The 16,358-nt window shown below is 37.6% G+C and overlaps 2 protein-coding genes across 19 annotated transcripts in view; one reads left to right on the forward strand and one right to left on the reverse strand.

Moving 5' to 3' along the window:
- The window catches only part of LOC134736030 (BEN domain-containing protein 2-like), an 816,235-nt gene that overhangs the window by 659,095 nt on the left and 140,782 nt on the right, over window positions 1–16,358 (reverse strand). The window contains exon 4 of one of the 8 annotated variants that reach the window (XR_010119708.1): window positions 1–12,466. This exon is cut by the window's left edge and continues 16,975 nt beyond it. The exons of the other annotated variants lie outside the window; for them this stretch is intronic. The gene's annotated coding sequence lies outside the window, so the exon portion shown is untranslated. The remainder of the gene's footprint in view (window positions 12,467–16,358) is intronic. 8 annotated transcript variants of the gene reach the window in all.
- The window catches only part of GRIA4 (glutamate ionotropic receptor AMPA type subunit 4), a 380,575-nt gene that overhangs the window by 207,408 nt on the left and 156,809 nt on the right, over window positions 1–16,358 (forward strand). The window lies entirely within an intron of this gene.

Raw genomic sequence — 16,358 nt, forward strand, 5'->3', positions numbered from 1 at the left:
CTTTTGATTGTCTTGTTCTATTTAATAGAAAATAGCTATTTCTAAAATTTATTTCTTTGTAATATATTAAATCTGATTAAAGAGATAGATCCTACTCTGCATTTCATAGTGTTGTTTGTGTGTGTGTGTTAAAAATCTTTTCCATTGATCTAATATTATTGTTCTCTATTTATTCATCCATGAGTTGGATTTGTTGATCTTTGTTTTGGGGCTCAATTAATTTTGAAGGGCTACTTTAAAACACACCCCTAGAGTCCTGGTTGAAATAAATTAAAATGCTACTCATATCTACAACCAGAGAGAGAAAAGAAAAGATAAACAATAATATGGGCAACTTTTAATTCCCCTGTGGCCCAGGCACTTGAAGTCCTTTCTCCCTGGATCCAAGGTTGGAATGCAAAGAGAGAAGAGAGAGAAAAGGCAAGTATAGATCAATTTGCACTGGGAAGTTATGGTACTAAGACTTTTCAGAATTTGTAATAATCTTCATTCTTTTTTATTATTGTGGCTTGATCTAAAATATTTTAATAGTGATAAAGAAGTTGAGGAATGTCAAGGTCTTTGAGCATATCTGTAATTCAATCCTTTTTCCCAAAAGTTGTAAAATCAGATATACAGACAGATCAGATCCACAGACAAACAAATTCTTTAAAAACTGATAGAGATTTTGATCAAAAATATATTTAAGTCCATCTTCTCCCTAAATATAAATAAGTACATGTCTAACCTGTCTCACAAGTAGTAAAATGCAGATTCAATCTATAAATCCTCTGAAATTTAAAATAGCTGCTTATCTAAAAGTCTGCTAACTAATAAAAATAAAACACTAATAACAAAGCGGGAACAGAAAGATCTACAGCTAAATTCCTAACATGACGGCAAGTGTAGAATTTAATGAATTCCAAGGAAAAACAAATAGCTTCACACATATTTAAATTTTTTTATTCAGGTAACCAAATAAAAATGAAGTTAGGTCAGTTAGTCATCATTTCTAAGTTTTTATTTATTTATTTTTGAATATAGTATGAATTTTGATAATTATTTGTTAATAGTGGTTCATTAATTGTGACAAATATACCGCACTGAGATAAGATGTTAAAAAAGGGAAAACTGGGTGCAGGGTATTTGGGAACTCTTTGTACTCTCTTTGCAATTTTATGTAAATCTAAAACTTTAAAATAAAAAAAATTTAAAGTTAACCTATATTTTATTTTAACATACTTTCTAATCTGTTTTTATTTTCATAGCTACATAATAGTTTTACATATTTATGGGGTACATGTGATACTTTGATACAAGCATACAATGTGTAATGATCAAATCTAGGTAACTGGGATATCTATCACCTTAAACATTTATCATTTATTTGTGTTGGCAACATTCCAGATTTATCCTTCTAGTTATTTTAAAATATGTAATAAATTACTATTAACTAGAATCTCCCTATTGTGCTACTAATATGGTTTGGCTCTGTGTCCCCACTCAAATCTCATCTCAAATTGTAATTCTCACATGTCAAAGGAGGGACTTGTAATCCCCATGTGTTGAGGGAGGGAGATGACTGGATCATGGAGGCGGTTTCCCCTATGCTGTCGCATGATAGTGAGTGAGTTTTCACAATATCTGATGGTTTTATAAAGGCTCTTTCCCTTTACTTCACTCTCCTCTCTCTTGGTGCCAAATGAAGAAGTCCTTGCTTCCCCTTTGCCTTCTGTCATGATTTTACGTTTCCTGAGGCCTCCCAAGCCACGCAGAACTGTGAGTCAATTAAACCTCTTTCCTTTATAAATTACCCAGTCTCAGGTAATATCTTTATAGCAGTGTGAGAATGGACTAGTGCAGCTACCAAACACTAGATCTTATTTCTCCTATCTTTACTGTATTTTTGTACCCATTACCCATCCCCTCTTTATCCTCCCCTCCTCACTACTCTTCCAAGCCTTTGGGAGCCACCATTCTTTTCACTACCTCCACAAGATCAATATTTTTTTAACTCCCATATATAAATTTTTAAAGCAGTTGCAAAGATTTAAGGATAAGGTTGTTATCTGATTGATAACAATTCATTGGTTTCCATTTTTTCTCAGTGTGTTCCACTGATCCATCACTGTTGACCTATAAGGATTGGGAAGCCTTTCATTTTGTTTTGCTTCACAGCTTTCATCTGTCCAGCATGGAGTTTTACTTAAGGTCTGCATGTTAGAACAGCTTGTCTCCTTTGAACCCAAACAAATAACATCCATGTATTAATTTTCCACCTGCAATAATAGCATGACAGCCTTGTTGTGGGTGACAGTTGCAATCACTTAACTTAGTTTTAGCTCTGGGAGATAGCTTGCCAGTTGTCCCCCTGTTTCTTTCTTCTCAGAAGAGGTGAAAGAGAGGGAGAAGTAGTTCTTGACCCAAGAGACAGGTTCAGCTGCTCTCACTAACCATCTGGCCACTATTGGAGAGGACCTAATGGACTCCAGGCAATGACATTTGCCATGCAAGTCAGTGTAGTGAACCTGCCACAGAAAGCCCATCTTTAAAAAGCTACCCTATTAGGTCCTGGAGGCATCAGTCCTCAAGAAGGCTAAAAAGGGTGCACATCTCTTTCAGTAACAAAACATAACCAAGGCTCTTCTTGACGATGGGTTAGGGGGAGAAGAAAAGGAAATTCCATGAGGAGCTTTCTCAAAATATACCTGACCCCGACCTTCCTCCTGAGATACAGCTGAACTACTAAAAAGAAGTTATATATAAATTGTAAAGCCTGACTGAATATTCAGATAATCCCCCCACCCCACCCTAGCACCTTTCAGAGTTTCACCTGACTCCTCAAGTCAGGAGTAAGCAGACTTTTGGCATAAGCCACAAAAAGGATAAATTTGTAGGTCGCCTCCTCCAAAATTATTTTTATGAGAAAATGTAATATCTGCAACTGTGTTAAGCATTTTTTTTAAAAAATTATTATTGATTACTGCTTATTTTTTATGGCTACGATTTCTGAAGCTGTCTAGCATGTATGCAATCCTGATTGTAGTGCTACAATTTTTAGCAAATTTATATGCAAGATGAGTGGAGGGAGAGGGTTGAATTATTTGGGAGCAATGAGTTGCATTTTTACCAGAGCACAATTCCCCTTCCCTCAGTTATAAAATTAACCATGCAGGCATTCTTTATGTAGTTAGAGGAGAGAGAAAGCCCATGATCAGCTGTTAAGAGGGCTGCAGGGAACACAGCAGCACAACTGAGATTCGAGGGTAAGGAGAATGTATTAAAAACACCTTGTGACTTTCAGATTTCCTTCACCAGTCTTAGACTATAGAAGAGATATAAATGAAAATTCTTATTGCAACTTATCTGGAAGACAGAGGCAGACAGAGAGACCTCTAATCCATCTCTTTAGTTCCTTTTTCTCTCACCCCATCTCCCACATTCTTTTGGCATGCCAAGTCCCAAATGTCACATCCCCAGAGGCAGCCTCTGGTGGTAGCAGCTTCGAAGCCCCATCCTGTCAGTGAACAAAGGGGTGACTGGAATTGCTCAGTCTGGGAAGGATTTTCTTAATGCTCACCCATGAACAAGAGAGTGGCATTGTCTATATGTTTTATTGTTTTGAAAAAACATGACACTGGGGTTGGGCTTCCTGACAAAATACAAGACACCCAGTTAAATTTAAATTTCAGATAAACAATGCAGCATATTTTTTGGAAAAGTGTGTTACAAATGTTGCATGGGACATATTAAAAAATATTTGATGTGTATCTGAAATTCAAATTCACCTGAGCATCCTGCATTTTTACCTGCTATACCTGGCAACCTTCAACTCAGACCACATTAAAAAACTAGGCCATGACAAAGCAGGTAAATGACATTCAGGGTTTGTACTCACTTTCCAACTGTTAAGTGCTTTCTCTGGGCTCGAATTCACAGAGACAGCACCCTTGTGGTACCCATTTGTTCTGCTCCTACCCCTGAGTTTCACCTCCTCCCCTCTCCCCCATGCTTTTTAGGAAAGGAATCTGCGGACCGTGATTTTAGAGTAAGATGCTCCATTACTGCACTCAGGGCGGGTGCCTGGAAGGCTGGGAGAGTGCGAGCAGGAGAAAAGAAAACAGACAAAGCAAATTTTCAATACCTCGCATCTTGCCAAGGATGAGCTCTGTTTAGTTAGAACATATTCATTTTTTTCACAAAGACCTTTGAGTTCCTTCAGGGAGCCAGCATTCCTTTGTTTTCTCTGCATGATTGCCCACTAGCTGGTGGAATCCCTTCTCAGTTTCTACCTGTGTTTCTCCACCCTTCACCATGTAACATATAAGGGTTCCTTTAGCTTAATTTGATAAGAATTTAAGGGTAAAACAGGTTTGGTGGATTTGTTGTGAATAGTTGGCAATGAAAAATATTATTCCACTACCTGGGACCATCTTCTAGTGTGATATCATAGTGGTCCATGTAAGGGCTTGGGGCTCAGCCATACCTTGATTTGAGTCCCTTCTCTGTTACCTACTACCATCTTTGTCTTTTTAGGAAATTGACATAACTTTTATGAACCTAATTTATCTTTGAAATAGTAATACTAGTGACTCAATTGGGTCTTGGAGTGCATTAAAAAAGAATATGAATATCAAGTGACTAGCAAGATGGGAACACAATGTCCCTCTTTCCCCTCCACTTCCCCATAGGGTTGTATCACAAATAGTTAATACTGTTAACCCAAATTAGAACTCTGGGCTTCTGATTCATACCCTTCTCGCTAAATCATTCTGCTCATAAACAGAGATATTTTTATAGATTTTGGAAGGGAAGATTATGAAAAAGGGCTTTGATTCTTACTTAAAAGAAAGAAATTGGCCTGGCACGGTGGCTCACGCCTGTTAATCCCAGCACTTTGGCAGGCCAAGGCGGGCGGATCATGAGGTCAGGAGATATCGAGACCATCCTGGCTAACACGGTGAAACTCCGTCTCTACTAAAGATACAAAAAATTAGCTGGGCATGATGGTGGGTGCCTGTAGTCCTCAGGAGGCTGAGGCAGGAGAATGGCGTGAACCTGGGAGGCAGAGCTTGCAGTGAGCTGAGATCGCACCACTGCACTCCAGCCTGAGCAACAGAGCGAGACTCCGTCTCAAAAAAAAAAAGAAAAAAGAAAAAAATTAGGAATGACCAGCTGGTCTCCTCATCTAGGCTGGGAAATAAATACCACAGTTATCCTGAGGAGTGAGACATGCCATTTTTTATAAAGGTAGAGGGAAATGGGCAAAGGAAGAGGAATCATAAAACTACCTCTCATCTATTCCTATTCAGACAATGGAATAACTGAAGATTCTTAATAAAGAAGATTTCATCCATTAATTTGTTTCATATTTAGCAATGCTACGTAGAGTTTGAAATATTTTCAGGAATTGAACAGTGGTAATAAAATTCATGTAAAGTGAAGAAAATTTCAAGGAGGAAATTGATACAGAGACAACCCTGCTTGTACTTTATGAATGACTCCAAGTGGATAAGCAATCAGTATTTTCCCCTGGAGAAACATGGTGTTGGGACACTATTGTGTTGCTTAGTTCCAGTTCTAACTAGGCTCTAGGAAAGCCCCTAACCAATAAGGGTGATAAGTGGATAGGTTCTGGAGTCAAGAAATAAGGCTTTGAATAAGGGCACTGCCACTTACCAGGTATGCAACATTTGGACATTTTACCAAAACCCATCTAACCTCTCATTTTCTTATTGGTATAAAATAGGATTCCAATAGTGTTCTTCTCTCCTCAGAAAGTGCTGAGTGCCTAATATGTGCTTGGCTTTATGCTCAAAGTGCTGAGGACACATGAACAAAACAAGATAGACAATGACAGATCCTAACAGCATGAAAAAAATAAATAAGAGGACATGAGAGAGACAAACTGTCTCATGAGAGAGAAAGAGTGGGCGGTTGCTTTAATAGGTGGTCCTGGAAAGCCTGTCTTTCAGGTGATATTTCTGCTGAGATCAGAATATGAGAGAGAATCAGTCCTGCAAAGAACAACAATAGCAACAACGAAAAAAGGCAAAAACCTTCCAGGGGATGAAACAGCAAGTGCAAATGTGCTGAACCAAAAAAGAACTTGATGTGTTGCAAAATGAGCAAGGAAGGAGGGGTGTGAGTTGAGGTCAGTGAGAGAATCAAGGCCTTTAGCACATGGTGAAAAGTTCGGGTTTCATTTTAAGTGCAAAGTAAGTCCGTGAAGATTTTTAAAGGGCTAGCATGATCTGATTTATACTTTTGAAAAATCACTGTGGCTGTTATTGGGGAAAATGGACATTAATGTCTGGTACGTAGTGTCAAATAAATGCTAGTAATTAATATACTATTATTTATGTAATGGTACCTCTGCTACACATTATTGTTGATATTACTATTGATTCACACTCAAAGTATTAATGAAAGTGTCCTGTGTATGATGAGCCTGTGCAGAAATTAAAATGATATGGCAACTACTACTAAGTAGGATAAGTTATTCTGCAGCAAATGTTGCTTTGTGTGTAGGCTTGAGCAAGTTAATCTCTATGAATTTCAGTCCTTTGATTTGTAAAATGGTAATAATAGTAAAGCAATTGTAGGATTTAAATGAGAAAACGTATATAAAATGCATAGTAGAGTGACAGATAGTAGGCAAATAACTAATATTACCCATTATTGCCATTTTAAGTGTATACACAAAGGGAAAAAAAACTGGCTACATTTTTAGCCTCAGACTCTTAAGAACATGAAATATATGCAGAAATACATGCATAGCAATTAGTATGAGCATCTATTGTCTTATATTCCTATGTAGCCCTTTCCCTTATTCCTTTCACTATAGGGAATCTCTCCCAATTAGTTCATGGAGAATCCTTACCAAAAATGGGGTAGATCTTGTTTTCCTATAACCACAGAGGTGAATATATGGCCCAGAGTTGGACAAACTACAATATTCCCTTCCCAGCCATAGTGATTGGTTCAGAGTAGGGCATGTGACCCAAGCTTGGCCACTCAGGGTCTATCCATGGACTTATCTGCCACAGCAATAAGAAAAGACTGTTGCTTTCCCAGAGTGGAAATGCAGATAAGTTGAGTCTAGGGCTACCACTAGCCCTTTTTGCTTATTGAGAGATAGAGCGACAGAGTCCTGACAACAGTATTTAAGGCTCTGAACCAAACAATACCTAAAACCAGCCTTCCTACCTGACATCTCCAGTTACACGAATCAATAAATTCTCTTTTTGCTTAAACTGGTATGATGAATCAAAGATTCTTGTCTAATAGACCCATGCAATTTAAGATCAGTTCTGGAAGTACATTCATCCATTTGGGGCGCAAATTTGCTGTTCCCAAAACAAATCCTTTACTTGGTTTAGGAAAAGGGATTGAGAAATGGCGTTAGGTGCAAAAGAAGTGTTGATAGTTAAGACTTTATTATCTAATGGAAAGGTAGATGGGAATGTTTCCCTTCCCAGAGCCCTGCTATTCTTCCTACTTTTCATCTATCCTCTCAACTGACACCCGAATGCCCTCATGTGTTGGGTCACCTTCAGTTCTGAGAGCTTTCTGAGTCTTTTCTGCTGCCTAGTCCATCTGCTGTTGATGCCGCTCCAGCTGTTACTGCTGAAAGCTGAGTGTGAAACTTAAATACACTGCCAAGTATGTTTAAGGGGTTTATATGAATGAAAAACGACCAAAAAAAAAAAAAAAAATATGTGGATGAGTCCTAAGAGGATTTCTTCTTTCTCACTTCTAAAGCATTAACAGTTTGGAAATAAAGTCTGCTATATTTAAGTTCTCAATAAATACTTTAGGAAATCAAGATAGCCTCAAGAAATGTATAATTTTAAGGCCTTACCTTCTTATGAAATCTCACAGACATTTCATATGATTTAGTTTAATAGTGTGTCAAGATATTTATCCATTTATTCAGGCAATAAAGCTACACATTTCCAGGAATGAATTTAATTAAGCACAACTCTTCCTTACTGCCTAGCACCCCTCCTTTAATGCTTACCATGCTTTTGACCCCAACTCACACTCTGCATGTGCGTGAGATAGCATGATGTAACAAGAGGCAGCACAGTATAATAAGAACATGTGGGCCGGGCGCGGTGGCTCACGCTTGTAATCTCAGCACTTTGGGAGGCCGAGGCGGGCGGATCACGAGGTCAGGAGATCGAGACCACGGTGAAACCCCGTCTCTACTAAAAATACAAAAAAAAAAAAAAAAAAAAAAATTAGCCGGGTGTGGTGGCGGGCGCCTGTAGTCCCAGCTACTAGGAGAGGCTGAGGCAGGAGAATGGCGTGAATCCGGGAGGCAGAGCTTGCAGTGAGCCGAGATTGCGCCACTGCACTCCAGCCTGGGTGACAGAGTGAGACTCTATCTCAAAAAAAAAAAAAAAAGAAGAAGAAGAAGAAGAAGAAGAAGAACATATGGGCTTTGGATTTCCTATTCCCAGATCTCTGCCCACACATCCTAGGTCTATCGACCTTGGGCCAGGCACTTCACTTCTCTGTGCATTGGCCTTCTCATCAGGAAAATATTACCTATCCTGTAAAGTTGTTTGTATTTAAAAATAGTATTAATACAGGTGTGTTGTGATGTAGTTTGGATATGTGTCCTCGCCCAAATCTTATAGTGAAATGTAATCCCCACTGCTGGAGGTAGGGCCTAGTGGGAGATAATTGGATCATGGGGGTAGATTTCTCATGAATGGTTTACCACCATCTTCCTTGATACTGTTCTCATGATAGTGAGTTCTCATGAGATCTGTTTGTTTAAAAGTGTGTACCACCTCACCCCTCGGTCTCTCGCTCCTGCTTTCACTATGTAACGTGCAAACTCCTGTTTCACCTTCTGCCATGATTGTAAGCTTCTAGAGGCCTCCCCAGAAGCAGATGCTTTCTGTACAGCCTGCAGAACCATGAACCAAATAAACCTCTTTTCTTATAAATTACCGAGTCCCAGATATTTCTTTACAGCAATGCAAGAATGGCCTAATACATGATGTCTCGTAGTGTCTTACATATTATAATAGATTATTTCCATCAGTAGCAAAGTATAGTGGTTAAAAGCTCAGGCTCTGGCTGGGTGCAGTGGCCACACTTATAATCCCAGCACATTGGGAGGCCAAGGCAGGAGAATCACTTGAGGCCAGGAAATTGAGACGAGCCTGGGCAACTTAGTGAGACCCCATGTCTACAAAAAATAAAAAATTAGCCTGGATGGTGGTGCATGCTCATAGTCCTAGATACTCAGAAGGAAGGCTGAGAAGGGAGGACTGTTTGAGCCCAGGATTTCAAGCCTGCAGTGAGCTATGATTGTGCTACTGAATTCCAGCCTGGGTAACAGTGTGAAACCCTGTCTCTTTAAAAACTAACAAACTAACTCAGGTTCTGAAATCCAACTGCTGGGGTTTGAATCCCAGCCTCTTCACTTACTAGCTTTGTTGTATTAGGTAAGTTGCTTATCCTCTCAAAGCTGCAATTTCCTCATCTTTAATGGGGAAATATTAATAGTATCTATCTTGTTAGTGTGCCATGGAGATTAAATGAAATTTTGGTAAATCATCATTTTTCTCAAACTTACTCAATGAAATAGTAGTGAATTATCACAAAAGCAACATTCTAGTTACAGGATAACCTGAAAGGGGAATTAAGAATTTTTGAGTATCTAGTATGGACCATGGCTCATGACTAGAGCAGTGAAAAAACTTATCGTGGTGTTTACACATTTGCATTCATATAGCATTGATACAACATTTGGGTGCTTTATAGTAATAAATCTGAAAACTAGCTCAGTGTTGTGGCCAGAGTAAAGTAATAGTTTTTAAATTTTTTTTTCTATTCATTCCTTTACAACTAGAGCAAGATGTGTCAGGTGTATCACACATTTCCAAACATTGTCATGTAAAGACGACATTTTAAATTTTCATTAAATATCATAGTGATAGTTATCAATGATAGGATAAATTCCATTTCAAAATAATTACCAATTTTTCTGTAAATTCAGTAGATTCTTGTAAGATTTATATTTTGAATACATTACAGAATATCGTACGTTATATTTATAGAGTATTTCTTGCCTACCTATGCCTTCTAATTAATCTTACATATTAACAAAAGGAAGATATTTCTAGTAGTGAAGATCAGTGTATGTGCAGAACCATATTATTACAACATAGAAATCTGTAAGCACAGTGAAAAACAGCCAAAGGACATGCACCAAAAATTAAATCCAGTGGAAAATATGGCAATCATTTTAATTTACTAAAGCAAGCACCTACACAAAGCAAGAACACAGAGCAGAGATACAAATGCTCTAGAATAGAGCTCAGGAAAGTAGTGTAAGAAGAAAAATAAATGTGGAATTAGAAAGACAAAGGAGAATCAACATTGCTAAAAATACACTATGGGTCATAAAAAGTGACCAAAATAAAATAGACAGGTAAAGATTTTTTAAGGATTAGATAGCAAATTACAGGTATAGAAGAGAAGACAGGCACAGGAGATCCCCAGAATGCATAAATTGAGTCCCAAGTGTTGGTTAGAAAAAGGCGATCTTTGGTTTGAAGACTCATGAGCTAGAACTTGCCTGTGCCACCCTCATAAGCAAATGTCCCACAGAGTGTTGGAAGTGCAGGTCTGTTACTCAGGGAAGAGATGAATGCTACTTCACTATTACATTTGTTTTTACATTCAGAGGGTGGCCTAGGTAACCTACTGCACAGCAAAATAACCTGCATGTCTGGCTGGTCACAATTTCATCCATTATAACCACTAATACTCACAGGTAAAGAATGAATCTTCATCTTGCTTGCTTGCTATGTTATTTTTCTCCAACTATTCAATTAATATTTTATTACATATGATAGTAGTAACAGAGATAATTCAGATGGATAGCATTCCCAGAACGTTCACAAACATCCTCTAAATAAAGCTTTTGTCACCTTAGAGGATGAAATGCCTGCCTAGAGCAATTACGTGACAAATACAACTTTCACATACTGACATCTTCCCTTCCTGTGCACTGGAGAGGGCATAATGGGAAACAAACGGCCAAAGGGCAAGGAATAGGACAGAAAAGGCAGGCACAGAAGGGCTTGAGCTAATAGCCAGACATAAGTAACCTTTACTCCATGATGCTGACATCCATTTAATATAGGCCTATGAAAATTGCTAGCAGTTTGATATGGGATTTTAGAAGTCATATGTTTTGAAACTTAACTAATCCCTTGTTTTTAATTTAATTTTTACGTGTGTGTAACAAAGTCAAGCTACATTAATTAGGTTAAATTTCAGGACCACACATTTTATACAAGGAAATCAGGACAATGGAAAACAATTTTTCTCTTCATCTTTCTAAGGTACATGGATTAAGGACCGAAAAAGCAGCCATTTGGGTTTGGACACTTTCAGTTTATTTTAGTATATAATTTGTCCTTTGAGGCATGGTGAAACATTTATGATTTCAAGAACTAGGGCAACTAAGGGTGGAAAAGTGGAAATGGCTCTTTACTTATTTATGTGCATGCTCTGATTGAAAGACATACAGGGAAGAATTTCAGAACGTGTGGTCTAACACCATACTATCTGATTTTGGATCCTGGCTCTAACTCTTACTATTTATATGACCTTGTGTAAGGCAGTTAATATCTCTGTACCTCCATTTCCTCATCTGTAAAATAAAAATGATCATGAGCCTATTTTGGTGACAATTTAATTCTCATAAATCACTCATAACAGTATTCAGCACATAACATGCACTCAATTAATTTTAACTCTCATTAATTGCATCTTTACAAGCAATCAGAAAATTATACTTTCTTACTGAAAAATACAATCTTAGGTATCATTGACAGTGTACCAAAAATTCAGTTAAAGAATACTTATATTTCATATTCATAGTTCAAATATAACATTTGTGGGAGTTTCTCTACTCTCTGAGGGGTGATAGGCACATGAAATGCTCCTGGGTAGGGGGTAAGGGTAGATAAAATTGCATGAAAAGTTTTACTTTATAACATGCATACATTATCATACATTATTATATTTAATCTCTCAGCAACACAATGAAATAAATAGGTATTACTATTATCTCTGATATGCATTGAACTGTGTCCCTCTAAAAAATGATATGTTGAAATTCTCACCCTCATTACCTCAGAACATGAACTTATTTGGATGTAGTCACTGAAGATGTAATTAGTTAAGATGAAGCCATCCTGGAGCAGGGTGGGCCTCTAACCCAGTGTGACTAGTATCCTTATAAGAAGATGGTTATGTGAAGATGGAGATACACAGGAAGAACACCGTGTCACCACAAAGGCAAAGGTTGAAGTTATACTGCTCCAAGCCAAAAAATGACAAAGATTGCCAGCAAACCACCGGAAACTAGGAAGAGGCAGGGCAAGCGTTCCCTCCAAGCTTCAGAGGGAGCATGGTCCTTCAGAGGCAGCAGACTTCAGACTTCTAGCCCCTACAATTGTGAGACAATAAATTTATGTTGTTTTAAACTACCCAATCTGTGGCACTTTTTTTCCACATCCCTAGGAAACTGAAATAATCCTCTTTTCACAAATAAGGAAACTCAGGCCTAGAGAGTAAGATCACACAACTAGTAAGTAAAGGAAACCATTTTTGGATTCAAAGCACAACTTTTTCTATTGGGACATCTTGTCTCTTTCCATCATTCCCTTGCAAACTGTTCACTCCAGCCATGCTCTTCAAATAACCCTTCCTCAAACATGTCAGTCATGGACCCTCTTTATCTTTGGTCATAGGGAAAAAATATGTATTTATTTGTCGGCTCCCCCATGCCAGGCATCTCACTGGGCAGTTTTCATATGCAATGTTCTCTCAGTCTTGCATATGAAATGAATTTTCTGCCATATTTCCTACATGAAAATCCTCATTCTTCAACTGCCAAGTGAAATTCTCCAAATCCATCAAGTTTTCCATCTATGTTGTCAGAATTATTTTTTTCTGTTTATTTCCATTGATCTCTAATTATTTATTATACCATTTGTCTCTAATTTTAGTTTGTAGGTGATTCATAGTCTATAGCATTCTGTCAACTTCACTGAATTTTACGATCTTTAGAGGCAGGGTCAGAAATGCAATAGCCCTTCAAGGAACAACAGACGAAGTCACTAAAATTTTTACTTAGACTCCACAATCTGAAATGTAGCTTTTCCTGATTTACATATGCCATATGCAATCTTTGTCCTATTTTCCAAACCAAAAATTGATCAGCAGGCTGTTAAGAACAGAAGAAAGAGGGAAAACTTCCCTGATGGTATATGAGGCCTGAACGTTTATTAGTTTTTGTTATTTTTTTTGTGTTTAAATTGGTTCTCCATTTACTGTACCATTGCCCTCTCTTCCTCAATCTCATACCTTCTGTTCAATTTGAAATTTCACTGAATGTTTAGACATCCGAAACTGAGAGCTCACTCAGTTTCAATGCTCAATAAAAAGGTGAGATAAAAGCTTAAACTTTTATAAAGTAAAAGTCAAAAGTTGTACTTTAGAACATGGTTTCAGAAAATAATAACAACAATATAGGAAAATAAAGGAAAATCAAAATCTGAATGATTTAGTTAAAATTGTATTGAAGCAATTTGATTTTGGCAATATTGTTCCCTCTGAAGAAATTGTAGGAGGGGGTATTAGGTCGTTCTTGCATTGCTGTAAAGAAATAACTGAAACTGGGTGATTTATAAAGAAAAGATGTTTAATTGGCTCATGGTTCTGCAGGCTGTACAGGAAGCATAGTCCTGGCATCTGCTTGGCTTCTGATGAGGCTTAAGGAAGCTTATAATCACGGTGGAAGGCAAAGGGAGAGCAGGTGTCTCACATGGCAGAAGCAGGAGCAAGAGAGAGAGGGCAGGGGAGGAAATGCCACATTTTACAACCACCAGATCATGTGAGAACTCACTTATTTCAAAGACAGCACCCAGCCATGAGGGATCCACCCCCATGACTCAAACACCTCCCACCAGACCCCACCTCCAATAGTAAGGATTACAATTCAACGTGAGATTTGGGCAGGGATAAATATCCAAACTATATTAGAGACTCTTCATAATTTGAATTCTGTAAATTTCATTTCTTGTTCACAATTTTTCCACAAAATTTATGCTAAAAAAATTCTTAATACCCACACACACTTAACATATTAGGCCAATGACTGGCACAAATCATGACTTATCATATTAAGCCAAGTCAGGCTGATCTCACTGCTGCTTCGAGGCACCCATATAATGCAGCAGAACTACTGCACATTGCAGATGAGCTAGTCTCCGCTGCACTCGCCACGCAGGTTCCCAGAACCGGGAAAATCCTTTTGCTGTAGAGCAATTTGCATTACAAAGAGATGCTAATACCTAAAGTGTAAGTGTAACTGAAATGCTTAGCTTTAAGCCAGGCTGCGCCTTTGTAGACATAGGGTTATTTAAATTCCTGCAGCATCTTTCTTCAGAGTAATGAGGAACTTGACAAATAATACAAATATAATTTCATGACTGGTATGCAATAATAATAAAGATAAAGTTTAAATGCCAGGCAGAAGACATATAGCTAGGAGTGCTGCCCAATGCCTACCCCAGAGGAAATCAGAGTGGCTCTTTGTGTAAAAGGATGTGAAGTTTCTTTTACCCAAGACCTTTCTGTTTTCTTTCAGTTTGATTTAACAGAATTATGAGGGGGGGAAAAATGAGAGGAAGTCAGACACTCACTATAAGTGTTTATACTTATGCAGGTCAGTGTCACCAAGTAGGTTGCAAAGTCTTAGGAGGGAAACTTGTTTTCATTACCTTTACATGTCTGTAACACTTAGCATAATGTCTGGCATAATGTCTAAGCAATGGTAGGGTGTTCAGGGAATGCATTGATTTTTCTACCCAAATTTTCCTTTTACCATATTTGTTCATGTGCTTCTTCAATTATATGTTCATGTAATTTTACTTAAATTTTGTTTTGCTTTGGTAATTGAGTAATTAAAACAAAGTATGGTGAATTGGAGTTTAATTATCCTTGTGGTATGTTTTAATATCTTCTTAACGTAATAATAGTATAATGCCAGTTAAGAAAGTGAAACCATCTGGAAAAAGAAGATGGGGTTAATATGTCACAAAAGTATATAATAAAAATTGATTTTCTTATAGGAGTGTATAATATTTGCAAGGAAATTATTTGCAAGGACTGAGTAGAGTGTAAATGTTGAGTAATGTATTTTTGGTTATTACTCTTTCTGCTGTCTTTAATACAATTGATGCTTCTGAACATTTCTTCTTCTATCATATTGTAAGTACTGAGTTCTTTTCAGTACGTATTTATAGCCTCTTCCAATGTTTTCTGCTATTTTAGAATGATAGTGGCACCAGGCAATATATTAACTCTCTTAGTTCAATCCCATTTCATATTTCCCCATTAATCTTGTTCAGGATTTCTGTCAGGATCTTCTCAAATGCATTGTGATAAAGCAGGATTCATATCACTGCTTACAAAACTTCATTTGGAATCACAATATTTGTTGGCAGATTCATGTATGTCTCCCAGGGGATTTAACCAGAGCTAGTTCTGACTTATGGAACACAGCTTGAATTACAGAAGCCACTATTTACAGACCGAAGAGGTGGATTTCTTTTTTTTCTTCTCTTGTCATAAACATCCAATTTCTTCTACAAGAACAGGCAAGAATTCTGTGGTTAGGTTCTTGTGGAAAAAAACATAGGGTAATAAGTCAAAAAGAGAAGAAAAAATACAGAAAACGGGGAGAAAAACATGGATAAGAGGCTTGAAGAACTGCTGATGGGAACTCAAGAAAGCAGGTGGTGGAAAGGACATTTTGCAGAATCAAGTGGATACAGCTGATGAAAAGAGTGGTGTGGCATTATCCCAAGATATTGTGGTTACTCCTATCTTATTTGAAACATAATAAATAAATCTAAAATTAAATGTTTCTAAGTCTTGGCATAATGAACAAAGTATAATAAGATCTATGGATATTGCAATTGGGACTGACAATGGAGTTTGATGCCCCAGATAATTATTGCCTTCCACATGGTTTAAATCTAAAGGAGGTTTTTGGGACGGGATTTTGTTATTATTAATGCATGTTTCATGGGCTGAATTGTATACCCCTCCAAATTCATATGTTGTAACCCTAACCCCCATACATCAGAATATAATTGTATTTGGAGATGATCCTTTCGAGATAAGATTAAGTTAAAATGAAGTCATTAGTGTGGGCCCTAATCCAATTTGACTGATGTCCTTATACAAAGGGAATTTGGACATACAGAGACACCAGCGGTGCGTGTGCACAAAGGAGAGACCATATGAGGATGGACAGAGAAGGCGGCCAT

The sequence above is a fragment of the Symphalangus syndactylus genome, chromosome 3 (assembly GCF_028878055.3).
Source record: "Symphalangus syndactylus isolate Jambi chromosome 3, NHGRI_mSymSyn1-v2.1_pri, whole genome shotgun sequence".
Taxonomy (NCBI): Eukaryota; Metazoa; Chordata; class Mammalia; order Primates; family Hylobatidae; genus Symphalangus; species Symphalangus syndactylus.